The sequence below is a fragment of the Martes martes genome (assembly GCF_963455335.1).
Source record: "Martes martes genome assembly, chromosome: 2".
Classification (NCBI taxonomy): domain Eukaryota; kingdom Metazoa; phylum Chordata; class Mammalia; order Carnivora; family Mustelidae; genus Martes; species Martes martes.
Window position 1 is genome coordinate 52,839,491 of NC_137889.1, and position 27,648 is coordinate 52,867,138.

The 27,648-nt window shown below is 36.8% G+C and overlaps 1 protein-coding gene across 1 annotated transcript in view; it reads left to right on the forward strand.

The window, feature by feature from the left end:
* Nucleotides 1–27,648, forward strand: part of GALNTL6 (polypeptide N-acetylgalactosaminyltransferase like 6) — a gene marked incomplete at both ends in the record, with an annotated part of 1,173,146 nt that overhangs the window by 724,800 nt on the left and 420,698 nt on the right. The window lies entirely within an intron of this gene.

A 27,648-nucleotide genomic window follows, 5' to 3' on the forward strand; every position in this document is an offset into this window, starting at 1 on the left:
GGGAGCCACCTTGCTGGTGACTATATAAAGGATGATCTAAGAAGAAAATCTGAACAATAAAGAGACAATACACCTTTCTTGGACCTGAGAACACACAGAAATCTGTAAGTTCTAAGGAACACTGTAGTGTATATCCAAAATACTAGGCCATTAGGTAAGACTATTAAGAAGTAGAATGTCACATTTCTGTTTCTATTTTAGAACTTTAATTCAGTCAGACTGTATTGAGCGTGCTTTTCCCAAACTGTTCTCTATACAACATAAATGTTCAAAAATATAGTAACAAACACTCCTTGAAAAAATATTCAAAACTCAGAAGAGCATGTAAACCTTTGATTATATTTTCCCTGATATAGCATAATCAGTGGAAGTCTAGCTAGTGGTGATAAGTAAAAATTGCATGAGTTTAAGTCCTGGTTCAAGTAAAGTGAAACTTCAGGCAAGTATTTGATCAGTATGTGCCTCAGATCCCTCATGTGTTAAGTGAAAATAATTATACTAGTTTTGTCATAAGGGAAAAGTATAAATATTTTTAAAAGAAGCCTAGGGGCGCCTGGGTGGCTCAGTGGGTTAAAGCCTCTGCGTTCGGCTCAGGTCATGATCCCAGGGTCCTGGGATGGAGCCCCGCATCTGGCTCTCTGTCAGCAGGGAGCCTGCTTCCCTTCCTCTCTCTCTGCCTACCTCTCTGTCTACTTGTCATCTCTGTCAAATAAATAAATAAAATCTTAAAAAAAATAAATAAATAAAAATAAAAGAAGCCTAGAAGACCTTGAGTTTGATGAATATATCTCAGACATGACATAGAAGAAGTAACCAAGAGAGAAAGAAAAATGATGTTTCATCAAAATTAAAAATGCTTATTTATTAAGAAGTACCACTAAGAAAACAGGTATGTAAAGTACAGGCTGAGAGAAAATGTTTGCACTACCTATATCTGACTAAAGACTTTTATTCTGAATAAAAGGATTCCTTCAACTCAAGAATAAAAAAGGTAAAAGATTAAATTTAGCAGGTTTTAAAAAAGAAGTTAAACATATATCTACCCTGTGACCCTGAAAATCCACTTCTAGATATTTAGCAAAAGAAAGAAAAACAGATTTCCAAGGTTTAAAAAAAAAGGGATAAAAACTTGTATTAGAATGTTTTTAACAGCAGTTTGAATAATAAAAATTCCAAACTAGAAAAAACCCAAATGTCCATCAATAGAAAAATGGATAAAGAAATCATGGTATGTTTGCGTATGCAATAGTAATACACCATAGGAAAGAAAGAGGCCACTGAAATCCAAAATAGAAGTATCTTACAGACATTCTACTAAGCAAGACTCATTCTTGTGAAGTTCTGCAACAGACAAGAACTAAACTGTGATGAAAGAATCCCAAATAGTTTTTGCCTTCTTGTAGAGCAAGTGTGAGGAATGACTAGAAAAGGAACCTTCTAGAGTAAAGAAAATCTTCCATACTTTAAAAGTGGTTTAAATAGTGGTATCTATTTGTTGAAACCACCAACCTCTATGTAAATTATACTTCAATGTAAAAATTGGTAGAAAATAAGGGTTATGATGTCATTTCTCAATGGTCAAAATTATAATGTGATCAAAACTATTACTCATGATTGTGTTCCTTATAGTATGGTTTAGAACCAGAAAGGGAGTTGGAAGTATCTCCTAATCCCACCTTCTTGTACCATTTGTCTGTTCAGTGCTTTTGGCATGGAGTAATCTCCAGTGAATTGCTTGAGATTCCATAGCTAAACCGATTACATCAAAGTCCCTGAGATTATAATAAATGATGATAATGAAGATGATGATTAAGTTAAACCAGTTTGAGGATACAGGTAATGATTAAGCTACACAATTCCATGAAGACCTCTCATGTTTATATGGTTGAAAGTGCTAAATTTACAAATGGATGAATAGGCAGATATATTTTATTGCTGTACCAAAGCCCAACATTTTTCCAAAGTTGCCATGGTGAAATATTGTCATTCTTTTTATGAGGACATCGCAATCTGGAATGTAATTTCTGTAATATTACCATCAGGTTTGACAGGATATGTTTGGCTATGCATTGTGTTTCTTTGAAACTTTCCAGTCTTTGTTTAAAAATAGTAATGATAGGGGTGCCTGGGTGGCTCAGTGGGTTAAAGCCTCTGCCTTCTGCTCAGGTCATGATCTCAGGGTCCTGGGATTGAGCCCCGCATCGGGCTCTCTGTTCAGCAGGGAGTCTGCTTCCTCCCTCCCTCTCTGCCTACTTGTGATCTCTGTCTATCAAATAAATAAATAAATAAATAATAGTAATGATAAACTTTTTTGTATTTTCTAGGAAGTTAAGTCTATTCTCATCATTGAATCTAGTGATTCCCATTCATTAAAAATGCTTTGAGATATCTTAACATTAGGATAAAAACGTGTTAAAAATCATTGTTATAAGTTATCTAATTTTTAAAATTCTACCCAGACTTAATCATGCTGAATTTTTAATGAAATGGAAAGAGTTTCTTTCCTTTTTTTTTTTTTTTTAACCTACTCCTAAAACGAGTCCATATAAGATGACATGTGGTTCATACCAGTTTACTACTCAAAAATATTTTGCTTGGGGCGCCTGGGTGGCTCAGCAGGTTAAGCCTCTGCCTTCGGCTCAGGTCATGGTCTCGGGATCCTTGGATCCAGCCCAGCATCAGGCTCTCTGCTCAGCAGGGAGCCTGCTTCCCTCTCTCTCTCTGCCTGCCTCCCTGCCTGCTTGTGATCTCTCTCTCTCTGTCGAATAAATAAATACAATCTTAAAAAAAATTTTGCTTCACATAAACTTTCATATTCAAAAATGGTAAAATATAAGATTATGAATTCCAGACTCATTCAGAATCAGCAAATCCATATTTTATAATTTGCAGTTAATATTAAATTTGCATCCTGATATCAGCAGAATTTCGTGTTTATTGGGATACGGGATGCAGAGTTGCAATCATCAAAATTTTAAATTCTGTTCAGTAGGTGTGTGACATCCTTAATTGATAATTCTGACACTGAAATTCTTAGTTTAAAACAACCAAAGTTATTACTGGTAAGATTTTCAGGAGTTTGGAGGTTGCAAGTTGGATAAGATAACCAGAACAACTGAAATTTAAATCTATATTTACCTGCTCCATGTATATTGAATTCATAAAATCTTTTTAGACATCCCTTGATAATTGGAATCTGAGTTAATTTTCTGTTGTTTTCTCTGTTAGTGTTTGTTTTTGCCTTTTCCTCCATTAAAATTATTTGAAGAAAAGAAAATACTGAAAATTTCACTTTTTTTCTTTTCTTTAAAACTTACCTTTTTTTGCAAATATAAGTCATTTTGTGTTGTCTTTGCTGCTTCCCACTTTTTGATTGAATAAATGAATCAATATTTCTTTATACTTCATCAGTGGGAGAAAATTTATATTACTTTATATACCATAAAATAAGAAAAACTATAATTTACAACATGAGGTGAGACAAAAATCATGTTCAGAGTTGATCTGTTGATGTTTCATGATAATAAAATATCTTATTTACGATTTCAGATTCAAATGTTTCAAAGTGGGTGAGCTAGACAAGAACTTTACTAAATGCATATATATCTCAGCAAGATTTTCAATAGATATTATTGTACATATGAGCAAATGAAAATAAAAAGACTAGTAAAGATAAAATGGGAAAATTTTAAATCCTTATGACAACAACGCTGCCAAAATGTTTCACGTGTAAATAATTGAAATCAGCACAGATGTGCTGCCTGCTATGTTCCTCACTCTGTCCTAAGCCCTTGCCTCTTTTATTTTCACATCAATTTTATGAAGTAAATACTTGTATTACCTCATCAGAAAGTAATACTATTATTACCTCCAATTTACAGACGAGAGCATTAGAGCACATGAGGTGAAAAAATGTGCCCAAGTTTACAGAGCTTATGAGTGAAAGAAGCCAGATCTGAACCTAGCTAACATGATTCCTAAGTCTGGTGTCCTCATTCCTACCCTCTGTGCTCTAACTGGATTCATGTTTCTTTATCTATTGAGGCATACCTGTTAAAGACTTCTAACATCACTTGTTAAGTTGTTCAAGCAACATCTCTTATGCAACACCTACCGTGTGTCAAGTACTATTTCTTCTGATCATTTAGTGATTGTATTAGTAAGAAATCATTCCAATAGGATCACCCTCATTCTCCTAGCCAATTTGGACCATGTCACCAGGCAGCCTGGCCATCAAGTTCTGTCAGACAAAAATTTCTTGAAAAGAAATGCTATTAACTATTCTCTCCACCAACATGTCAATGCATTGGTTTTCAAAACTTGCCATGTTTTAGAATCACCTGGGAGACCTTGTAAAATTCCAATGTCCTGGCTGCACACTATACCAATTAAATCAAAATCTCCTGGGGTGAGATCCAGGCATCACTATTTTTTATAGCTCCTCGGGAAATTCAGTGTATGGCAAACTTGGAGAACCAATGTGTTATGTTAAAGTTTTTTTTTTTTTTTTTTAACTAGCAAACTGTCTGAAATAGTCTCAAGAGCCCAATTACCAACATGAATGGTAATGAGAAATATAAGTGTTAAATTATTTGAATTGGTAAGATTTCCTAGCATTGAGGTCAAGAAAACTCTAATTCAAATCTTGACTCTACTACTTCATAGCTTTGTGACTTTGGGAAAGCCACCTTTTATGAATCTCAGTAGCTTTATCAGTAGCCTGAGTGAGATAAATATTACCTCTTCGAATCCTTGTTAAGAATTAAACAGGAAATCTAATGCAAAGCCAAAATTTCTGCCTTCCCACGCCTATAGCTACGGCACTTGTTGCCATTAAGTATTGTGTTGAAGTTTCCATTAGCTTGATCCCCCAACAAAATATTTCTGACCGCTCTCTAAGTTTTAAGGGCACCCTTTCATGCATAAGACTTCCTTTATGAATAAAGGATAAGAGTTCCTTTGTGTGATAAGAGTTCCTTTATGAATTTCCCTTCCCCGCTCCTCCTTTTGCCTCCCAGTAGCAGCCCCTGCTGCCAGTTGCCATACCATCACTCATTGGATAAGTGCTTTCCTCTGCTGGCAATCAGTGCTATCAGCCTCAATTTGGCCTCCAGCTCAAATCCGAGACAAGCTTTCCTTCTTAATTCATAATAGCGCCACAGAGAACAGGCTACAACAGTCAACAAGAACTTATTGAAGGTTCCCAAATGACAGACCAAATTACAACTGCTATTAAATGTAATTAAGTTCAGAGCTCACAGGCTCCATCCCTGCCCTAATGTTCCTCCAGTCCTCCTTTCTTTCTAGCTCTGCATTAGCCTCCCTGTGCAAGGGTCAGTCCACCCTATATCACTAGGATGAATTGTTCAATGTGGAGTTGTAGTGTTGTTTCCCAAAACGTCAGAACACATTTATCAAGGGTCTGGGCATTGGTCTTGAATAGCTTATAATAAGGAGCTACACTAGGTTCTATCCAGTTCTATCCAGTTCTATCCCAGTCTCTCCTCTGATGTCGGGAATAGATCTTGCCTGCGAGTCATTCTTGCTGCTTCCACAAACAATGCTTGGTGATTTGCAATCACTGAGCATTCACTGCCTCTATCTCAGTGCCATCTTGATTTCTCTTCAACGTCAACCACAAACATATTTTGATAGACTGTAGAATTTGGAGTAAATCACAGAATTTGCTGCCACCACCACTGTCTGTATAAAATAGAAACAAAAACAAAGAGAATAAAAAAGAAAATTGGAAAAAAGCACACAAAGCTGATCCTGCCCTCGTTTCTCTAGCTGTTCATGAGGCTACAGTTGATATTTATAACTTTATTCCTCCACTATCCATTTTAGGTTCCCACTGCCCACAGCAGGCACTTCAATGGATTGGGGCTTATATATTTGTGAGGTGACCCAAACCTTTATTTCTAAGGGGCCTTAGCTCTCTGTGATTCTGCCTGAATTAGGTTGCTCATGTCTTCAGTACTTTAACTACTAGTTATGACAGCACCCCAAAGGACTTTTTGGTTTCCAGACATATTCTTCCTTGCTCCACTGTGTAGCAGAAACATATTTTTCCCTTGATAGCCGGGATCAATTAGTCTAACCAACAGTACTCTCTGTTATTGCCTACTGGTGCCATGATATAAAGAGCCCAAAAGGATCAACTGGTAAATCTCAACTTTTATGTCAATGAAACAATTGTATCCCAAATGGAAGCATTCTCTTATTGTGTTCTAAAGGGTTTTTTTGTTTTGTTTTGTTTTTGTTTTTGTTTTTTTATCTAGCAAAGCCTCAAAACATGAAGATGGGAAGCTAAAATTTGTGACTAAGTCATTTGGGTACTAGTAATAGCAAGCACTTTCATAGTACTACACATATTATTATGTGTTAGGTATTCTCCAAAGTGATTAACATCTATTGATTTATGTAATCCATATTACTATTCTTATCCCCTTTTACAGATTAGAAAACTAAGACAAATGTTAAGTAATTTGTATGATCACCTAGCTATAGGTGGTCAAACTGAGATTCATACTCAGGCAATTTTGTACCAGATTCCATGCAAAGCATGGAATTAACTACCATTCTACAATAATCCTTGGGAATGGTGAGAAATGCTGATTTTAACCCCTTTAACCCCTTGTCTCTTTGTCTCATGTATACTCATCATTAGAGAAAAGGCATCATATATCTGTTCATGGTTCAGAACTATCCTGTATGACAGCACTGCAGATTAGAAAGCTGGTGTTTCGCAGCTCATATATGATTGTGTTTATAAAGATTTATTTCTTTTTATTTGAGCATGAGAGAGAGGGCGAGAGAGAAGGGGAGAAAGTTGGGGGAGGGGCAAATGGAGAGGGAAAGAGAGAGAGACTCAAGGAGACTCCTCACTGAGCACAGAACCCAATGTGGGGCTTGATGTCATTCCTCTGAGATCATGACCTGAGCTGAAACCAAGAACTGGTTGCTTAACTGACTGAGCCACTATTTTATTTATTTATTTGACAGAGAGAAATCACAAGTAGGCAGAGAGACAGGCAGAGAGAGAGGAGGAAGCAGGCTCCCTGCCAAGCAGAGAGCCTTATGTGGGGCTCGATCCCAGGACCCTGAGATCATGATCCAAGCCAAAGGCAGAGGCCCAACCCACTGAGCCACCCAGGTGCCCGCCAAGACTATGTTTTTAATAGGCCATTCTACATTCCCTCAAACCACCCATCTTGATAATTGGCTGGTTTCATTTAAGACCAGTGAGTTATGTGTTCAAAAGCACTTTGACTTAGTTTTTATATTTGGTAAAATAAAGTTCCTATATTGTATGGATTTCATAAAAGTGAGTAGAATGTTATGGGAGAAGCACAGAAGTAGCATGTTAGGCTGTTAAAGCAAACCCACACCCAAAATAAGTGCCTATCAGTGAGGACAAATTATTGTTCCTTTCATAATCCACAAAGTTGAATATTTTTGGCCTGAGTGATTAAGACAAGAGCCTGTCCTCCTGTCAGAGAATGGAATTCTATTTGGGGTTAACAAGCCCTCTATTTATGGTAGATTGTGCACTCAACAGTGGCAGTGTTCAGGATGGCAGTTGCCAAGAATATACTAACATGATGAAGAGAGAAGTTTATATTACTAAGTCTCTTTTTTTTCATTTTTTTTTTCAGTGTTCCAGCATTCATTGTTTATGATCACACCCAGTGCTCCATGCAATACATGCCATCCTTAATACCCACCACCAGGCTCACCCAACCCCCCACCCCTCTCCCCTCCCCTCCAAAACCCTCAGTTTGTTTCTCAGAGTCCACAGTCTCTCATGATTTGTCTCTCCCTCCTATTTCCCCAAACTCACTTCTCTCCTTCACCCAATGTCTTCCGTGTTATTCCTTATGCTACACAAGTAAGTGAAACCATATGATACTTGACTCTCTCGGCTTGACTTATTTCACTCAGCATAAGCTCCTCCAGTCCCATCCATGTTGATACAAAAGTTGGGTATTCGTCCTTTCTGATGGAGGCATAATACTCCATTTTATGTATGGACCATATCTTCTTTATCCATTTGTCCGTTGAAGGGCATCTTGGTTCTTTCCACAGTTTGGTGACCATGGCCATTGCTGCTATGAACTTTGGGGTACAGATGGCCCTTCTTTTCACTACATCTGTATCTTTGGGGTAAATACCCAGTAGTATGATTGCAGGGTCATAGGGAAGCTCTATTTTTAATTTCCTAAGGAATCTCCACACTGTTTTGCAAAGTGGCTGCACCAACTTGCATTCCCACCAACAGTATAAGAGGGTTCCCCTTTCTCCACATCCTCTCCAACACACATTGTTTCCTGTCTTGTTAATTTTGGCCATTCTAACTGGCGTAAGGTGATATCTCAATGTGGTTTTGATTTGAATCTCCCTGATGGCTATTGATGATGAAGAGTTTTTCATGTGCTTGTTAGCTATTTGTATGTCTTCTTTGGAGAAGTATCTGTTCATGTCTTCTGCCCATTTTTTGACATGAATATCTGCATTTTGAGTGTTGAGTTTGAGGAGTTCTTTATAGATCTTAGATATCAGCCCTTTGTCTGTAGTGGCATTTGTGAATATCTTCTGTGGGTTGCCTCTTTGTTTTGTTGACTGTTTCTTTTGCTGTGCAGAAGCTTTTGATCTTAATGAAGTCCCAAAAGTTCATTTTCACTTTTGTTTCCTTTGCCTTTGGAGACATATCTTGAAAGAAGTTGCAGTGGCCGATGTCGAAGAGGTTACTGCCTTTGTTCTCATCTGGGATTTTGATAGATTCCTGACTCACATTGAGGTCTTTCATCCATCTTGAGTTTATCTTTGTGTATGGTGTAAGAGAACGGTTGAGTTTCATTCTTCTACATGTAGCTGTCCAATTTTCCCAGCACCATTTATTGAAGAGACTGTCTTTTAAGTCTTTTTACATTTCCATTCCCAACACCATGATCAATTTGTCCATGTGCTCACTGGACAAGCATTGAAGTGTCTTGAAAAAGAAGTTGACATCTGCAAAGTGCATCATTTCATCCTCCCAATTATTAAAATCTTTGTAAAGGGAGCCTTTTGGTGAGCATTCACAAATAACCTTATACTTTTGATCTATTTTCAAAAGTTCTCCATGTAACATTTCCCCAAACCTCCTTATCACCAATCATCTAATCTTGCTTTCAGGTCCCTGCCCTACAGGCCAAATCTTTAGGTGACACCCATACATGAATCCACATATAAATATATTCAAACATTGATCAGGTATACTGCTCAAAGTTTATTCACATGGAGTGTCCAAGTTTCAGAGACAATCAGTAATGGACCTTATTTCTGACAAATATGTAATCACTGCCATTCCAAACTAAGAGTCATAGTCATTCCAAATCTATCCCCCAAGCAGAGTGAATGGCTGCCAACACACGCACATACACACACAACACAAGGCATAAGCATAAGAGATACAAGGACTGTGGTTTGAGTTGGCCATTGGTAACTACACTGCAAAATATGTAGAAAAAAAAAATGGTAGCGTCAGGTTTAAATTGGCAGCTTATACAGACCTATACAGAGAAATATGCATTTCTGTGCCTATCCTGAAAGACACTTATTTGTTATTGCATAAGGCTGATATAATTAAAAATTAGAAGTAGAATCTCAACTGTGTATGCTGAACAACAATGATAGTTGAATGCATAGCCATGCTAGGTCTCTTACATGAAGGTTGGGGCATAGATTCAGAAATAAGATTTGAGATTATTATGTAGAACTAAATATTAACTAAAATTTTCACCTGAGGTTGTCTGTAATGAAATGCAAGGCTTATTTTTAATACACATTTCATTGCAGACAACCTTAGGTAAAAATCTTAGTAAATATTTAGTTCTGCATAATATGGATTACCAGTGCTCCACTTTCTAAAGGTAACTAGAACTTTGCTGCTCTTAAGCCCAACCAAGTCAAATACCTAATCTCAGAATCTTACTTCCTTTTTTATTGTCCACCTGCACTTTAAACATTAATTATGTCTAGTAGGTCAGGGGGTTTTGTTGCAGACAAAACTAGTTTTGAGCTAGTTTAAGCTCAAGATTTACTTAGGGTATAGGTTAATATAATGAAACACGCTAGCTATTACATTCTGGGAATAACTCCCCAAATCAAGGGAATTCAGGCCTCTGTTAAGGACAGAAAGCTGAAGAATCGGAAATCTTCTACCACAGCTACAGCCTCTGGAAAAATATTACCTCTGCCTTGATTAAGAAGACTTCTAAGAAACCACCTGCAAAATCAGGAATTCGCAACTACATCTCCCTGCTCCAGAATCATACTAATTTAGATATACCATCCACGTCTTTATATTATAAAAATGAATACTTCTTGTCCCACCTTTCTTCTAATCAAATTCAGTTGCAAATCAAAGTCTTGAATATGTACACCTAACTGGAGAAACCTAAACTAAATCTGAAACTCCACAGTTACAATGGAGTCTGAAAGTATCGGTTTTTATGTCTCCATCCTCTATAATATTTATTTATTTATTTATTAAGATTTTATTTATTTATTTGACAGAGAGAGACACAGCAAGAGAGGGAACACAAGCAGGGGGAGTGGGAGAGGGAGAAGCAGGCTTCCTGCCGAGCAGGGAGCCCCATGCAAGGCTTGATCCCAGGACCCTGGGATTATGACCTGAGCCGAAGGCAAATGCTTAACAACTGAGCCACCCAGGCACCCCTCCTCTATAGTATTCAAAGGCATTTTAGAATTATGTCGGAATGGGTTATGCATGATGGGTGAGCCAATCCACAACTCTGCTGGATCACACAGGGCCTTATTTATTAACTTGAAGTAACTGACTTCAATCTTCTAGGTAATGACACTTGCAGATTATATTTGCTTCATAGAAGGATCATTCTAGAGTTTAGTTGGACACCAATTTTTATGCTACAAGACTGCATACTGGGATGCTTATTGGTATTGTTACAATTGCCCAGGAAGTGATAAAAAGGATCCAAATTAAGGGAGTGGCAACAGACCAGGAAAAGGGAGTAGCCACCAAAAATGATTACTGAATTCCCAAAATTTCTTAACTTACCAAATGTTGAGGGCAATGGAGAAATAACTCTAAAATGACCTTTCTAAAATGAAAATATAAGCAATGAATGCCACAGTATGGAATATTAAAATCAAACTCTTTAGGGTTACAAATAAATCACTGAGAAATATAGGATGGCTTGGTCTACTATAAAACTTTTCTACTCTTTTTTTAAAAAAAGATTTTATTTATTTATTTGACAGAGATCACAAGTAGGCATAGAGGCAGGCAGAGAGAGAGGGGGAAGCAGACTCCCTGCTGAGCAGAGAGTCCAATGTGGGGCTCGATCCCAGGACCCTGAGATCATGACCTGAGCCAAAGGCAAAGACTTAATCCTCTGAGCCACCCAGACACCCCAAACTCTTGTACTCTTAAGTGTCATTTGTGTTTAAGTGTTAGAAGGTAAGTATTTTTTTAAAAAACTTGAATTTTTTTAATTTAAATGCAATTTATGCTTCCCACATTTTGAGGAATGATGCAATTAACATACCCCTCAAAATATTTTGGTTATTTATTAAGTCTTTAAAATTTCATTTTACTATTACTCTTTGTCTTAGTATCTGTATTTAAATATGACAGTGTTCAGTGCATTTGATGCACCAGAAAAGCAGTACTGAAGTTTTTTGCTTTTTTTTAAAGATTTTATTTATTTATTTGTCAGAGAGAGAGAGAGAGAGAGAGAAAGAGAGTGAGCACTGGCATACGGAGGCAGAAGGAGAAGCAGGCTCCCTGCCAAGCAAGGAGCCCGATGTGGGACTCGATCCCAGGACACTGGGATCATGACCTGAGCCGAAGGCAGCTGTTTAACCAACTGAGCCACCCAGGCGTCCCAAGTACTGAAGTTTTTAAAATACCTCTTTAAAATAGACATTAGTTTTGATTTCAAATCATCTCCATGTGTTAAGTAAATGATCACTGTAACAGACCTACATTCTTCATGCTTTTGATGAAAATATAATCCTTAATTTATGATTTAGAGTTGTAGGTATTATGCCATTGACAGATGAGGATAACAGAATAATATCTATGGAGATATTTATGAAGAAGAAACATCCCTCCAAATATGGTCCTTTGATTTAATTTACTATAATCCTTTAACCATCTGATGCCTTAAAAATTGAAAACATCTACACTTTTAAAATGATTCAAGAAATGAAAAAAGCCTGTACAGATACACTTGAATTCAGATTTCCTTAATATTTGTAAATACATTTGTCTCATAATTATAATCATGTTCCTAATATTATAATCTATTTGTTATTCTCTAATGATATTAAAATTCCCTTGTGCTTAACTCTGCTTCATTAAGTTTAATTTTCTATTATTAGACCAAATTATGTATCAGCCTCCTATATTTTAAAGGATTTGTTAATATTTTTATTTTTTAGGAAAAGTTCACGGTTCTCTGTTTCCTATATTTCCCAGTTCCCTATTGGGTACTGTTGGTAATCCATACAAGGAGGTAATACTAAAATAGGGAATTAATCTCATAGTCTCAAAGAAAGCATAGTTACTATATTTCTGCATGGTTGATTTTGGCCTATAGGTAGTCCAGTTATGTTGAGAAGGGGAAATGTAGAGATAGCAATAGCTTAAAACCACATATCTTTCCAGTTCATCTGTAAAGTCTAGTGGGGAAAGATTATTCTATGCAACTATTTGAAAAGGAAGAAATACAAATCACTGAGCCCTAAATGAACTTATTTTCTAAACTTTTACTCAATTTTACCCCCACTTCTTCCAGAAGGATATTAAAGCAGATTATAAAGAAGTTTAAAATAAGCAAGTTAGTGAAATTAGAAGTTGAATGGAAGAAGAAAGAGAAGCAGAGTGTGGACCAAGTTGAAATGTGTACTCTAATTGCCACCTTCATCCTTGTTACCAGTAAGTCCTAAATTTGACAACATGTACAACAAACCTATAAAGGGAAACCAGGTCAATTCCATTGTTCTCATTAACCAAAAGACAAAAAGAACCAATTGTGTAGAATAAATATTTTTTTATTTTAAATCAGATAGGAGTTTCTTTGGTGTATTTTCTTAAGTACAATACAGAACCACAGAATTGAGAACATTCCTGACAACCTTTTTTGAGTAGATGAAACAAGTGTCAAGGGGGTGTTTTAGTTCTCATCCTCAAATATGCAGAGGAACTATACAAAAGAGTATTGCATAAAATAACATAAAAAGGGTTTGGGAGAAAAGTCCTAGGATGACACTGAAATAAAATTATTTATGATTTCTGTCCCTATTATAATCAAATACATGGTGGAAAGTACATGATCATCTGTTAAGTTATCATCTTAAACCAGCAACTTGGCAATATAATGAGAAAGTGTCATTAGTTCATTTCTTCCTCCCTCTCCCTTTTTGGCAGATTCCACTGGAAATCTATTCTGCTCTCTTTATATGCCCCAACCATGCTAACATGCTGGGTTTGAATCTTGGTCCTCATTGTAAGGTGTCTTTTTTTTTCCCCCCACAACGTATATTTTGTTGATATCACAGTTTTGGGGGGTGGGAGTTTTCTCCTTGGCCTCAGATGCTCTAAACTTTTACACATTAAGAGTGGCAAAGTGCTATTGCCTGTAGTTCTATAATTATTCTGATCTCTTGACATTAGCTGTTGTGCTATTCTGTCCCTGCCAATTCCTTCTTCTTTTTTAAAAACAGCTTTATTTAGGTATAATTGATATGCAAGAAACTTCACACATTTAAAGTATACAATTTGATGGATCTTGACATATATATTCACCTGTGAAACCATTACCACAATCAAGATAATCAACATAACATAATAAAAAAAGATAACATATCCATTATCTCCAAAAATTTCCTCCTGCCCCTTTGAAGTTTATGTGTGTATAGTAAAAACACTTCACATGAGATCTGTCTTCTTAACAAATTCTTTTTTTTTTGTCTTCTTAACAAATTCTTAAGTGCACAATGTGCTATTAACAAAACGTATAATATTATACCACAGATCTCTAGAACTTACTCATCTTACATAGCTGCAACTTTGTATCTATTGAAGAGTAATTCCTCATTTTCCCTCCTTCAACCTCTGGAAACCACAATTCTACTCTCTATTTCTATGAGTTTGACTACCTTAGCTACCTCATTTAATGGAATCATACAGTGTTTGTCCTTCCATGACTGGCTTATTTCAGTTAACATAATATCCTAATGTCATAGCCCATGGTTGAATTTCCAATGTCTTTAATTTGGGTAATATTCCATTTTATGTACATACCACAATTTTCTTTATCCATTGATCTGTTGATGAATGTTTAGGTTTTTTCATATTTCAGTTATTGTGAATAATGCTGTAGTAAACACGGGAATGCAGATATCTCTCATATGCCTGCTGGTCATTTGTATGTATTCTTCAGAGAAACGTCTATTTAAGTTCTTTGCCTAGTTTTTAATTGGGTTGTTTTTTGTTTTGTTGTTGCTATTGAATTGTTTGAGTTCCTTATATATTTTGGATGTTAACCCTTTATCAGATACATAGTTTGCAAATATGTTCTCTCAATCCATAGGGTGCTTTCTTATTCTGTTGATTGTTTCCTTTGCTGTGCTGAAGCTTTTGGTGTCATATTCAAGAAATCATTACCAAGACAAATGTCAAGATTTTCCCATGTCTTCTTATAGGAGTTTTACAGTTTCAGGTATTACATCTAAGTCTTTAGTTCATTTCAAGTTGATTTCTGTGTATGGCATAAGTTAAGTGTCCAATTTTATACTTTTGCATGTAGATATCCAATGTTCCCATCACCCGTTGTTGAAGTTAACTATCCTTTTGCCATTGTGTATTCTTGCCACTCTGTTGAAGATCAGTTGACTGAATGTGTGGGCTTATTTTTGGGCTGTGTTTTTTTTCATTGGTCTAAATGTCCTTATATGTCAGTACCACACTGTTGTAATTAATTTAGCTTGTAACATATTTTTTATTAGGAAGTGTTAGGCCTCCGGGTTTGTTCTTTCTCAAGGTTGCTTTGACTATTCAGGGTTTGTATGTTTCCACATGAATTTTCAGATTGTCTTTTCTATTTGTATAAAAATATGTCATGATATTTTGGTGGAGATTACAGTGAATCTGTAGGTTGCTTTGAGTAGAATGGACATGTTAACAATTTTGAGTCTTCCAGTTCATGAATACAGGATTCTCTATATTTGTATCTTCTTTATTTCCTTTCATCGATGTTTTGTTGTTTTTGCTATACAAGTCTTCCACCTCCTTAGTTAAGTTTATTCCTAAATATTTTATTCTTTTTGATGCTACAAAAGGGGATTGTTTTCTAAATTTCCTTATTGTTAGTGTGTAGAAATAGAACTAATTTTTATATGCTGATTTTGTATTCTATAATTTTATTGAATTTATTTATTCTAATTTTTTTGGTGGAGTCTTTAGGGTTTTCTACTTATAAGATGATGTCATCTGAAAAAAGAGAGATAATTTTACTTCTTTGCTGAGTCAAGTGCCTTTTATTTCTTTTTCTTGCCTAATTGCTCCAGGTAGGTTTTCCAGTAATATGTTGAATAAAAATGGCAAGAATGGTCACCCTTGCCTTATTTCTGATCTTAGAAGATCTTTGAGTTTCATCCTTGTTCATGTTAGCTGTAGGCTTTCCACATATGGTAGTTTTATTCCATTTGGACTGCTGTAAGAAAATACTACAGACTAGGTGGCTTATAACAAACAAAAATTTATTTTTCACAGTTCTGGAGACTGGGAACTCCAAGATCATGTTATTAGCAGATTCAGTGTAGTGGCTGGTGAGGGTCCACTTCCTGGTTCTAAAAATAGTAGCTTCTTGCTGTGTGTCTTCACATATTTGAAGGGAACTAGAGAGCTTCATGCCCAACCTGGGACTTGAACTTGTGACCCTGAGATCAAGAGTCCTGTGCACTATTGACTGAGCCAGCCAAGCACCCCTCTGAGACTTCTTTTAAAAGGGCTAACCTCACTCATGAGGGTTCCACTTTCATGACTTAAGTACCTCCCAAAGGCCCGATCTCCTAAAACTATTAACTGGCATTAGGTTTTCAACATATAATGTTGGGGGGGGGGGGATACAAACATTCAGACTATAGCAGTGGCCTTTATTATGTTGAGGTAAGTTTTTCTGTACTTATGTTTGTTGAGGGTTTTTATCATAAAAATGTGATGTATTTTGTTAAATGCTTCTTCTGCATCTATTGAGATGTCCATATGATCTTTATCATTCATTCTATTAATAGAGTGTATCATATTAATTGATTCATTCTTACATCCCGGGGAGCTCCTCTTCACTCATTAATGTTTTTTTTTCCTCAGGAGTCCTAATTTCTTTCTAATTAGTCTAGTTTTCTTCAAACGCCATTCTCTAAGAGAGGTCTGCAAATATCTGAATTCCACTTGTAGATGGGGCTTAAGTTTTGTCTCACTGAGCTGATGGGCCCCATGAGGTAAAAGGACTAGACTTACGTATGTCAACTTATATCCCCTGACAGTTAAGTCCTAAAATAGTCTATAATGGAATACGGGTTGATCCAGAGCATGTAGAGTTCCTCTAAGAAAGAAAAAAAATCTTGCATAATTTCACAAATCAGCATACTTATCTCTGGCTGCAATCAGCAAACATAAATTTTTCTACAGGTGTAGACAGAAATGACTGTTCTCATCATAAGTATTTTTTTAAAGATTTTTATTTATTTATTAGAGAAAGAGCGTGTGCACAAGCAGGGAAGGGGCAGAGGAAGAGGGAGAAACAAACTCCTTGCTGCAGGGACCCCAATGCAGGGGTCCATCACAGGACCCTGGGATCACGACCTGAGCTGAAGGCAGACACTTAACCAATTGAGCCACCCAGACACTTAACCAATTGAGCCACCCAGCCACCCAGCCACCATTTATTATTAATAAATAATCATTTATTATTTATTAGAATAAATACTTTTCTAAAGGCATTATATTCTGTATGGGCTGCTGCTTACTTTGGCCCTCCTCCCCAGGATGGTGCCAGAACCCCAGTTGAAATTGTTAGTTGAGAGTTGCATGGACCAGATAGCTCACTGTAAAATTACTAAGCAGTTCCTTTGTTGATATAGGCAACTAAAATATGAATTCGGAAATCCTTAATTCATACTCTGAATCCTCATATTCAAGTCTTTGATGGTTATGGGTTAGAGAAAAAACAATATGACTCCCAATGTTTTTGACTTTTTAGTGTAGGAATTCATGTGTCTTCTCTGGTTAATTCTCCATAAACCAAAAATTTTGAAAAGGGTTTCCTCTATGACAATTCAGACTTGGGGGCTAGGGGTAGGGGTGAAGGGGAGGGGTACTAATGCTTATTCCTTGGTGATTTATCTAACCTGTGGACAAATAACCTCATGATGACTTTCTTTGCAAAGAAGCCTTGGAAGTTGATTTGTGCATAGAGAGCTCAGGTTCTCTATTCTGTTTCAGGCATTATTTTAACAGTTCCAAGGCCTGACACAGCAGGGTGGGTTGCTATCTGTGCCTTCAGTGACTTGGAGGGCAAGTCAGCCTAATTCTTGAGATCAGTGAGAAAAGCCTTTATCCCTTAACCTAAACTATGTCTTTCAAACTTTTTTTTGATTAACAGAGATATTTATCCTTCCTTCTACCTTATTTTACATCTCAGTTGGCACAGAACTCAGGAGGAGAGAAATTATTCATTGGGCCCCATCGAAGCCAACTTTAGAAAGAGGTTACTTAAAATGTGTGATGATGATGTTGAAAAGGATGAGAAAAACATCAATGCATTGGCATTGATGGCTGTAGCTCCCTCTCCTACTCATAGGCATTTGCTCCTGTTGGGATCAACAGCATTCCTTCCTAGGAATAGCATTCCAGCTACCTCTTAACTTCATCCTAACCCCAGTTCCTTAAAAGGAATAACACTAGAGGAAAAGTTAAATGCCAGAAAAGAGGAAAAACAATCAGTAGTGAGCATGTTAGATCTGGACTGCTTCTGAGACATTCCAGTGTGTAAGTCCAGCAGCAAAACTCCCAAGGAAATAACAGTGTTGGAGTTTTAGATAGGATGACACTCAGCACATAGATGGAAGCCTAGGGGCGGGGTTACATCAAGGGTTAAAGGTTGGGCTGAAGAAGAAGAATCCAAAACTTCAAAAAGTTTGAAAAGAAATGGACAGTTAGCGGAAAAATGTAGTACCACAGAAACCAAGATGTGAATAATGTATTACTAGGGGGAATGAAAGACCAGTGGTATTTTATTACACTTTATTACATCTAGAATTCCAGTCTACACTAGACTGATAACTTGGAGCTCAGTGGTGATCTTTACCAGATGTCCATGAACTAAGTGTTTAGGAAATATGGACAATTGTGGGAGTAAATGGGGACTAAGAAAGTAAATGTTGGACAAGCTTCATGTTCAAGAAACTGGATAAGAAAGTATGGGGTAGGGGCTTGGGGACTGCAGCCAGAAGGCTCAAGTAGCCCACTATGAAGGTGTTTTTGTTTTTTGTTTTGTTTTGTTTTAAATATTTTATTTATTTATTCGACAGAGAGACAGATCACAAGTAGGCAGAGAGGCAGGCAGAGAGGGGAGGGGGAAGCAGGCTCCCTACTGAGCAGAGAGCCCGATGCGGGGCTCAATCCCAGGACCCTGGGATCATGACCTGAGCTGAAGGCAGAGGTTTTAACCCACTGAGCCATCCAGGCGCCCCTATGAAGGTGTTTTTGTAGGTGTCAGAGTTCTGAACAGTAGAGTAGAGACAGAGTAGAGTAGAGTTGAGAGTAGAGACAGAGTAAAATGGAAGAAGGAAAGAAGTCAAAGGAATGCAAGAGAGTTACAGTCAATGGGGCTAGATCCAGAAGAAAAAGAAAACGATTTTATTTATAACACAAGAGGAAACTGTTACAGCTGAATCTGGACAGAGACTTTTTCAAGATGCAATTTAGTTCAAATGAGGTATTAGGGTGGGTCCTAATTCAATATGACTGGTGTCTTTATAAGAAGAGGAGATTAAAACACAGACAGGCACAGAGGGAAGGTTGAGGGAAGACACAGGCAGAGGAGAGCCAACTACAAGCCAAGGAGAGAAGCCACAGAAGAAATCAACCCTGTTTGCACCTTGATCTCAGACTTCTAGCCTCTTGAACTGTGAGAAAATAAATGTCTATTGATTAAGCCAAGTAGTCTGTGGTACTATGTTATGATAGACCTAGCAAACTAGTACATTGACCTTCAGCAAGAATAGAAAAAACTTGTTATTCCAAAATAGAAAAAGACAAGTATACATGCCGGATTGTTTCATTAGGGTATTAGTGCTTTAATTAGTATTTTTATCTTTTTGTGCGGCCAGACCTGCTAAGTGAACTGACAAGTGGATCCTGGAGAAAAGGCCACTAGAAAAACAGCCTATATATACCCAAGTGTGGAAACACAGAGAGCTGTCAGTTTGGATGATCTGGCAGTCCAACTACAAGGTTTCCGAAGGGAAACATGCTGTGATCCGAGGCTGTCTAGATGTTCCCAATATAAATACCCCTTAAAAGAAAGCAGGGATGCTATTAAGCAGGTCAGAAGGAATAAGCCAGGAAGAGCAAAATCTTCTTTGTATTTAAATCTCTTGGGCTTAAAAGGCTTGCCTTGAGTTAAGATAACTCAGCATAATTGGGGAGAAAGGTAAAACCATTATTATTGTTGGACCGAAGACAAAAAAGCACACCTTTTCTTTATCCTTAATAAATTATGAAAGCCTACTTTAAATAATTCAGAACAATATGGAAAAATTATGTGGCAGTTCTCTATGGTTTCTAATAAAATATTGTCATTTCTAGTTCTTCGGAGCAGTGTCCCAGGTATTTCATTCAGCCCACAGACAGTGTTTTCTCAGCCATATGTTTGCAATCTCTGGTTTGTTCATTGTCTTTCTCGGGTTTCCATGGTTCACCCTGCAGGTGTCCTTCCTCGAATCTGCTCTTTTCTCATTGTGTTACAATTTCTATGGATCCTCATCGTGTTCTACGAGATATTGGCCACATCTTTCAATTGGCGGGCACCATATCTCCCTGGAAGAAAATGGCGGTGATGGCAGTTATTGACTCCACCCTGCCAAGGAGGCATCAGGTCCCTTCCTGCTGTCAAATTCGTCACCACTGCTCTCTGCATAGTCATCTCCCTGCCAGTCTGTGCTCTCTGTACAACCTCTGGTAGAGACCTGCTCACAGAGTAGCCTCCCTGCTCTTTAGTCTCCATTTTCCCTCCAAACTGATGTTTCCACAAAGTAATAGTAATAATTATTAATGATAGTAACGATGATGGTAATAATAATGTCGAGCATGCTGTACAGCCAGAATCTGTGCTAAGAGCTTTACATGGATTACTGTGTTTATAACTGAAACACCATGAGGAAAGAACTCTTACTAATCCCATTTCACACATGAACAGAAAATCAGGATCGTTACATGATTTACCCAAGGGCACACAGCAAGTAAGTTGATGTAGCTGGTACTCAGGTCTGACGCCAAACCCTGCAGGCTGAACTTCTGCTTTACTGCCTCCCACTTACCCCTGAAAAATGTCACTGGTTTTCTATGTACACAGGTCTAGAAGACCCTTTATATGTGACTCCTAAAGCCTTTCCAGTCACCTCTTAACTTCTCCTGCCTCTTTATAAGTTCCAACTGTGTCAAACCAAATGCTATTTTTCCAAATTATCTCTTCAGTTTCTGGGTTTCTGCTGTCTTGTACATGCTGCTGTTTCAGTTTTTCCCACTATTCTGTTTGTAAACTTCCTATGTGATACCTTAAATGTTACCATCCTTTATTAATAGGCATGAATTTATATTACCAAACACCTTGCTAAAGTCAAGGTGTTGTACATTTTGCTTTTCCCTTGATTATGAAATCCTAGGTTTCCAAAATGTAATCTTCCTAATTGGGTTTCATGCTAACTCGAGTTAAAGAGTACAACAGGTCTTAACACGTAAGTCCCTTTGACTTAACTAAATATCCTAGAATTACTGGTGTTGAACCCTGATGTTTTCTTTTTACCCTGTAATATCATTATATGGAATAGAGTATAATTACTGTTCAAATTACTCAAAGTACTTACCCAAATACATTATTTGTCAAGTTTGATTCCCCTTTTAAAAAATGGTTCCATTTAGATCCAATTCACTAAGCATCAATAAAAAATAAAAACAATTATAAATTGAATTTCCATGCAAATGTGGCCTTTTCCCTATTCTGCATGAATGCACATTCATCAAACTACTATGCCTTGTTGTTGACATCGTCGAATAGCCAAAAAATAACCATGTTCTAATTGTTCTGCTAGTTGCCAAGGTCAAGATTCATTTTTCCCCAAGAAAGTTTATAAAGGTCATTAGAGCCTAATGAAAGTTTGGATTCTCTACTTATCAAAAAACTATAAAGTAACTAATTCTTGTAAACATTCCATTAGGCCTTTGTAGAAACAGATTCATGTTCCTATCCACTACAGAGAGAATTGCTACATTTCTCTCTTCTAAAGGGCTTGAAGCAGTTGTGGCATTTAGGAGAATTATTCCAGTAATTTATTATAATAAACAATTAAGTGGTATGGTAATGTGCAAGAAACATTAGCTAATCTTCCCACTATACTTGGTCTTAATCCATTCCTCTTCAAATGATTGAGTCTTCAGTAAAGGGGTATGTGGAACCTTTGCAGAAAGTTCAGGACAGAAACTCTTAAATGAATAACCCACAGTCCTCCAGAGTGCCAGGGGACTATGTCCACGTGCATCATATTTTCAAGAATATAAAATCTTTTATTCAGTTCATGACTTAGCACTGTTGAAACAACCTCAATTTCAGGACCTCTGCCAATAATGCCTAACTTGGGTAAACCAACATGATTAGTTTAATGATATTAATATTCCAATTAACTTTTCTGGAATTGTTTAAGTGACCAGAATAATAGACATAGCTCTCATTCACTTCAACGCAGGTTTCTCATACTTTCCCACCATTCACGCCACCCCTTCTACACACTATGCAGAATTCCACATTCCTAGCCAGCATTAGGTCTAGAAAAAATAATTCCCTTTCTAAACATCATAATTGTTCCCTCTTTCAATTTGAATCAGATTTTGTGTGCCGGTGATATCAAATTGTAACTGAAATAGGTTGGTCAAGAAACTTGTTTGTAGGAGTCTGAGAACATATGAAGCGATTGCTAGGGGAGAAGTACAAAGACAACTAATGCATCAATCTTGTAATTGTGACGTTAATTTTAAATCAATTTGTAAATGTAGTCCGAGCTTTGAAGGCTGCAAATTTGACTGGCAGAGAATCTGTGATTGGACAAATGTCACAAGAAAGTTTATGCTGGGAAAGAAGGAAGAGGGGAGGGTAGGGAAGAAGGAGGGAGAGGAGAGGAAAGGGGAGAGAGGAAGAACAAAGTGGGGAGGGAGGGAGGAAAGAAGGAAGGAAGGGAGTTTATGCAATAGTGTGAGTATATAACGGCAAGTCTTTTTCTCTGCGTCTCTCTCTTTTTCCTTTTCTCTGCTTTAAAAATAAAAGTATATAGAGTCAGATGTTAGATATCCAGCACTTTCTATTTATTAGGAAACTTACAACAGACAAACGGAAGATCAAACTGAATATGCAAAAATGAGATTAGGGAAGAATTATGGTTATAAAGGAATAAAAAAGCTAACAAACAAATAACAACACAACTTAAGGAGCTTTTAACAAAAAGAAAAAAAAAATGCTTAAAATCCACAGCCCCAGATTTCATTCTTGGGTTTATATCCAGCAGATACAAGTTATTGTTAAGCATCAGGTAGAAATAGGAGCTAAATCCATCTACCTCCTTCGCATTTCACCTAGAGTATAGAGAACTATTTATATCATATTTCTGTTTCTACTATTTTGTATTTATGTTTTCCAAAAGTTAATATATACTCTTGAAGATTGTGCACATGCGCAAATACACACACACACAGCTGCAATTGCATAGAAAGGCTCCTGTACTCTCCAATTATTTGTAGCAATGAGAGGACAGGATGTTTGGAGCAGGAATCCATCACCGCTGTATGTAGCCAGACACCCACTTATAACACGTGCAGACTCAGAAATGGGAAGGAATAAGTCATCAGTGGATTCCTAGCGTTGCCAATACAACTCTTCATTCATGACCTTTTTATTACATGTGTAGAATAAACTCTTGTTAATTAACTCCAGAAATATCTTTGAAATTATAGTTTAATTCATCATAACCTTTATTCTTTTTAGTTTCAAGTGTTTATCCATTTTAATGAAATTTCCTTCTTGTCACCAGTGTTGTAATAGTAATAATACCTCATTTTATTGTTCAATTATAAGTCAAGTATTTCATAATCATAGTGAAAAGTCCAACTATCATTTAGAAAATTGAGCAATGCATACATTCTATGTAGATAATTCACAGCCACCACCAATAATCCTTTCTGGTTATGTGATACAGCCCTAAGTATACAAATATGGAAACCAGATCAGAGACCGTGCTTCGTCACTTGACTAGAGAGATATACAGATATTTGAAAATAAATCTATCTGATGCAAATCAATGAGTTTTCCACAAATTCTTGCTGCCTCCCTGGTGCTAGGAGAGGGTCCCCTCCTGCTATGAAATCAGAGTCTGTTTTAAAATATAAAAAAATTCTCAGTTTATTATTCCTTTTTCTAATATTTTAGTTGCAGGATTGCCACCATTGTAAAATTTTGATTTGATTTGTTATTTTCGATCTATAGTTTTCTGAAATGAATGGCCAGATTTTCTGGAAATGTGTTTCTCTGTTATAACACTTTAAGGAGTAGCGTGTCTTGCCACTCAACCTCTTAAAGACAATATTTGACTTTGATATTTCTTCTATAAACAATGACTCAGCGTTTTTTGTTTTTGCTGATTAAAGACTTATGATTTCTTAGATGTGTGCTGTTGACTATATTCTTTAGTTTGTTGCAGTTGTGAGAATTTGTTTTAAGGCAGTGCAGTGTTGGTTGGAATCTTCACAAAAGTTACTGGCATTCGTGGTCTCCGCTTTCAGCACTGCATTGTAAGTTTTATTTCCTCATTTTATCTTTTTTCTTTAATTTTTTAAAAATATTTTATTTATTTATTTATTTATTTGTCAGAGAACGAGAAAGAGTGAGTGAGCACATGCAGGGAGAACAGCAGGCAGGGGGAAACGCAGGCTCCCTGGGACTCAATCCCAGGACCCTAGGATCATGACGGGAGCTGAAGGCAGATGCTTAACTCACTGAGCCACCCAGGCGTCCTGTTTTCATCATTTTGAAGAGGTGGTTTTCTTTTCTAATAAATACCTAGGCTCACTAAATGCTTACATGAAGGGTGACCATTGGAAATGAATTCTGTAGTGCCAGGAGCATGTTGTCTTAGTTAAATTAAGCAAGGCACTCCTTGGGCAGAGGACTGGGTATTCTTTTATAGGCTGACCTACTTTCTAATATGGTTCTTAACTACCCATGTGGTCCTTTAGCAAGTATATGCCACTATCAATTACATAATGGCTTAAATCTAAGAAAACATAAAGCTTTCTAGCTCTGTAAATTCTGTGAAATAATACTTGTCTGTTTTGATTAATGTTCAATTAATCTATGGTATACAACTAGACTTCTTGGTTTAAAATGCTAAGCCTGAATACACAAACACACACATACACAGAGAGAGAATTAGGAAGTACAGCTTCCCCTACTTACAGCTTCATTCTACTTAAGGCTGATTTTTTTACTTAGGTATTTTAGTAAGTGTTTTTGTTTTAGAGATTTTCTTTTTAATACAAAAGATTTGAATAGACATTTTCCTGAGGAAAACAGATAGATGGCAAACAGACACATGAAAAAATGTTCAACATCACTTGTCATCAGGGAAATGAAAATCAAAACTACAGTGAGATATCACTTCACACTAGTCAGAATGGCTAGTCTCAAAAAGACAAGAAATAACAAGTGTTGGTGAGGATATGGAGAAAAGGGAACATTAATGCACTATTGATGGGAATATAAATTGGTGTCTCCACCATGGAAAACAATAGAGAGGTTTCTCAAAAAATTACAAATAGAAATAGCACATGATCCAGTAATTCCACAGCTATATATTTACCCAATATGAAAACACGAATGTGGAAAGATAAATACACCTCTGTGTTTACTGCAGCATTATTCACAATAGCCAAGATATGGAAGTAACCTAAATGTACTTCAGTAGATGAATGGAAGGACACCTAGGGGGCTCAGTCCATTGCTCTTCTGCCTTCAGCTGGGGTCGTGATCTCTTGGTCCTAGATGGAGCCCTGGATCTGGCTCTCCATTCAGCAGCAAGCCTGTTTCTCCCTCTCCCACTGTGATCTTTCTTGCTTTTGATGTCTCTCAAATAAATAAATAAAATCTTTTCTAAAATGGATGAATAAAGATGGGGATTAAGAGGTACAAACTTCTCATTATAACATAAGTAAATCACAGGAATGAAAAGTATAGCTTAAGAAATATAGTCAATAATATTGTAAAAACTTTGTATGGTAACAGATGGTAACTATAATTATCACGGTGAACATTGTATAGGTTTAATCACTGGGTTGTATACCTGAAATTGTATGTCAACTATACTTCAGGGTTGGTTTTTTTTAATATTTTATTTAATTTATTTGACAGAGTGAGACACAGAGAGAGGGGACACAAGCAGGGAGAGTGGGAGAGGGAGAAGCAGGCTTCCTGCGGAGCAGGGAGCCTGATGCAGGGCTCGATCCCAGGACTCTGGGATCATGACCTGGGCCAACGGCAGATGCTTAACAGCTGAGCAACCCAGGCACCCCTATACTCCAGTTTTTTTTTTAAAAAAAAGGACTGATAAGTTATTTTATTAATTTTACTCCCTTTTATAATGATAGCTCTATGGTCTTATGGTCTTACATCCAACTTAAAAAAATACCTGATACCTTTCAGATAAACATTTGTTAGATTAAAATTGCACTATACTGTCATGCAATTGCAATTTTATATACTTTAGGTAATTTATAGCCATATTTTTTCTGGGCATTTCTTGGCTTTATGGATTACCTACTCCTGAAGTCAGTTTGACATAAATATTTCAGAAACTGAAGAGAAACAAACTACCTAAAGGAACATGAAAACTAAAATCGGACATTGTACAGAAATTTCTCTACTGCCATCCAATATTATACCTTCACTCACCTTTATCTTATCATCTAAAATCTAGTTTAATGGCTCGCTTGTAAGTACTGGGTGACAGAGTATGGGTCTTCTGTTTACCTTAGTCATCTACCTAGTGTTTTGGAGAAACTTTCAACAGAACATTTTCTTTAGCATCAGTTTATTGCTATTTCTTTTACCACCTCCTGACAAGTTGAATAAACTTCGTCCTTTTTGTTTCTGTTGCTAAGGCTGAAGAGTGATGCTTATGGAAGATTCTCATGTTACCTGCTGAGTGTTCTTTCTTCAAGATTTATGCATTTGACTCTGAATCTCCCTTTACAAAGTTTTATTCTGTATCATTTGTGTTGACCTCCATGACATTTTCTATTATCCTAAGACAGTTAGAGCCTTAGTATCATGCTTTCAGGTAAAGGGCTCCCCTGGTTACAGTGTACTTTCGATTGATAGATCAGTTACTACCACTAAGGAAAAGTTTGCATATGACTCATTGAATTTGATCAGTATATAGAGTTGGTCTATGTAATTCATATCCACCACAATCTCCCTTTCAAAGCAAAACCCTCTCATTAGAACAAAAGTTCTTTACCCTTGTTTCCTTTAAATGTTTAAGATAATCAAAACAAATGCTTCTGCTCACTTGGTTTGTCAAATTATTCATACCCTAGATGTTAAGGAAGCTCAGTGTCAATTTGATGTTCTCGCAATAACTGTTTCATCCCTCATGATTAGCATATTCTTTCCTCTTCTCAAGGCCTTCATTTTCTATTTCTACATTTTAAGTATTCCTTTCATTTTATTGGAAGCTGTCTCAAATTCGTTCTAGAAAATAGTAGATCAGTAAACCTTACACTATGTGAAAGGTGGTATTCATTGCCTTATGTGGGCATTGCTTACTCTAGTGGTTCTGACACCTGCTAATGGAGAGACAGAGGTAAACGTTCATCTACAAAGGGACATTTCCACTTATTAACTGCCTTCTGGTTGCTATATATTCCTCTAGGCAACTTATACACGCTATGATATTCTTGCTCAGAAAAATCCTTTAATACGAATAAGGAAACAACTCAAGTCTTTATAATTTACCCAGAGTCATATATTTCATAAATGATGAAGTGAGCTTGGATGCAAGGGTTGTCTGAAGGTAGAAGCTCATGACTGGAATGGTGGAAAGAACGGGCAGTCTGGAAAGCCTCTGTGGAATCGTGACATTTGCCATTTATTAAGTTCTATGATTACAAATAGATTACCTAACTTCTCTGAGTTTTATCCTTCTTCTCTATAAGATGTGGATAATGATATCTGCTTCCTAGAAGTGTTGAGGAGGTGAAAAGATAATATACATGAAGCACTGAGTAGACTACTC